Source organism: Amblyomma americanum, chromosome 4 (assembly GCF_052857255.1).
Source record: "Amblyomma americanum isolate KBUSLIRL-KWMA chromosome 4, ASM5285725v1, whole genome shotgun sequence".
Lineage (NCBI taxonomy): Eukaryota > Metazoa > Arthropoda > Arachnida > Ixodida > Ixodidae > Amblyomma > Amblyomma americanum.
Genome location: NC_135500.1, coordinates 41,262,600 through 41,265,556, shown reverse-complemented (window position 1 = coordinate 41,265,556; position 2,957 = coordinate 41,262,600).

Sequence of the window (2,957 nt, the reverse complement as noted above, 5' to 3'; positions counted from 1 at the left end):
CGGACAGCACTGCTATCGTGGCGCAATTGCGAACACCTAACGTAGTATTTTTTGTATTTTGCGGGCATCTGAAAAAAACAAGAACAATACTTGGCAGATGTATAGTTAGAAACTGTTCAATGGGAGGTTTCGTTGGCCGTTTTAAAACTTTTTAATTGGACTTTCTCGCCTATATATTCGTTTCTTATGAAGTAGGTTATTTAATTTCGACTATTATGCAATTAAACCTGTTTGTTTGTTGGGCCGAACGTCGGACTGCACTGCTATCGTGGCGCTATTGCGGACAATTATAGTGGGGTATTTTTGTATCTTGCGGGCATCTGAAAAAGAACAAAAACAATACTTAGCAGATGTATAGTTAGAAACTGTTCAATAGGAGGTTTCGCTGGCCATTTTAAAACTTTTAAATTGGACTTTTTCGCCAATATCTTCGTTTCTTATGACGTAGGTTATTTAATTTCGACTATTATGCAATTAAGCCTGTTTGTTTGTTGTGCCGAACGTCGGACAGCACTGCTATCGTGGCGTAATTGCGAACACCTAACGTAGTATTTTTTGTATTTTGCGGGCATCTGAAAAAAACAAGAACAATACTTAGCAGATGTATAGTTAGAAACTGTTCAATGGGAGGTTTCGCTGGCCGTTTTAAAACTTTTAAATTGGACTTTTTCGCCAATATCTTCGTTTCTTATGACGTAGGTTATTTATTTCGACTATTATGCAATTAAGCCTGTTTGTTTGTTGTGCCGAACGTCGGACAGCACTGCTATCGTGGCGCTATTGCGGACAATTATAGTGGTATATTTTTGTATCTTGCGGGCATCTGAAAAAGAACAAAAACAATACTTAGCAGATGTATAGTTAGAAACTGTTCAATAGGAGGTTTCGCTGGCCATTTTAAAACTTTTAAATTGGACTTTTTCGCCAATATCTTCGTTTCTTATGACGTAGGGTATTTAATTTCGACTATTATGCAATTAAGCCTGTTTGTTTGTTGTGCCGAACGTCGGACAGCACTGCTATCGTGGCGCAATTGCGAACACCTAACGTAGTATTTTTTGTATTTTGCGGGCATCTGAAAAAAACAAGAACAATACTTAGCAGATGTATAGTTAGAAACTGTTCAATGGGAGGTTTTGTTGGCCGTTTTAAAACTTTCTAATTGGACTTTCTCGCCTATATCTTAGTTTCTTATGAAGTAGGTTATTTAATTTCGACTATTATGCAATTAAACCTGTTTGTTTGTTGGGCCGAACGTCGGACTGCACTGCTATCGTGGCGCTATTGCGGACAATTATAGTGGTATATTTTTGTATCTTGCGGGCATCTGAAAAAGAACAAAAACAATACTTAGCAGATGTATCGTTAGAAACTGTTCAATAGGAGGTTTCGTTGGCCGTTTTAAAACTTTTAAATTGGCCTTTTTCGCCAATATCTTCGTTTCTTATGACGTAGGTTATTTAATTTCGACTATTATGCAATTAAGCCTGTTTGTTTGTTGTGCCGAACGTCGGACAGCACTGCTATCGTGGCGCAATTGCGAACACCTAACGTAGTATTTTTTGTATTTTGCGGGCATCTGAAAAAAACAAGAACAATACTTAGCAGATGTATAGTTAGAAACTGTTCAATGGGAGGTTTTGTTGGCCGTTTTAAAACTTTCTAATTGGACTTTCTCGCCTATATCTTAGTTTCTTATGAAGTAGGTTATTTAATTTCGACTATTATGCAATTAAACCTGTTTGGTTGTTGGGCCAAACGTCGGACTGCACTGCTATCGTGGCGCTATTGCGGACAATTATAGTGGTATATTTTTGTATCTTGCGGGCATCTGAAAAAGAACAAAAACAATACTTAGCAGATGTATAGTTAGAAACTGTTCAATAGGAGGTTTCGTTGGCCGTTTTAAAACTTTTAAATTGGCCTTTTTCGCCAATATCTTCGTTTCTTATGACGTAGGTTATTTAATTTCGACTATTATGCAATTAAGCCTGTTTGTTTGTTGTGCCGAACGTCGGACAGCACTGCTATCGTGGCGCAATTGCGAACACCTAACGTAGTATTTTTTGTATTTTGCGGGCATCTGAAAAAAACAAGAACAATACTTAGCAGATGTATAGTCAGAAACTGTTCAATGGGAGGTTTCGTTGAGGGTTTTAAAACTTTTTAATTGGACTTTCTCGCCTATATCTTAGTTTCTTATGAAGTAGGTTATTTAATTTCGACTATTATGCAATTAAACCTGTTTGTTTGTTGGGCCAAACGTCGGACTGCACTGCTATCGTGGCGCTATTGCGGACAATTATAGTGGTATATTTTTGTATCTTGCGGGCATCTGAAAAAGAACAAAAACAATACTTAGCAGATGTATAGTTAGAAACTGTTCAATAGGAGGTTTCGTTGGCCGTTTTAAAACTTTTAAATTGGCCTTTTTCGCCAATATCTTCGTTTCTTATGACGTAGGTTATTTAATTTCGACTATTATGCAATTAAGCCTGTTTGTTTGTTGTGCCGAACGTCGGACAGCACTGCTATCGTGGCGCAATTGCGAACACCTAACGTAGTATTTTTTGTATTTTGCGGGCATCTGAAAAAAACAAGAACAATACTTAGCAGATGTATAGTTAGAAACTGTTCAATGGGAGGTTTCGTTGAGCGTTTTAAAACTTTTTAATTGGACTTTCTCGCCTATATCTTAGTTTCTTATGAAGTAGGTTATTTAATTTCGACTATTATGCAATTAAACCTGTTTGTTTGTTGGGCCAAACGTCGGACTGCACTGCTATCGTGGCGCTATTGCGGACAATTATAGTGGTATATTTTTGTATCTTGCGGGCATCTGAAAAAGAACAAAAACAATACTTAGCAGATGTATAGTTAGAAACTGTTCAATAGGAGGTTTCGCTGGCCATTTTAAAACTTTTAAATTGGACTTTTTCGCAAATATCTTCGTTTCT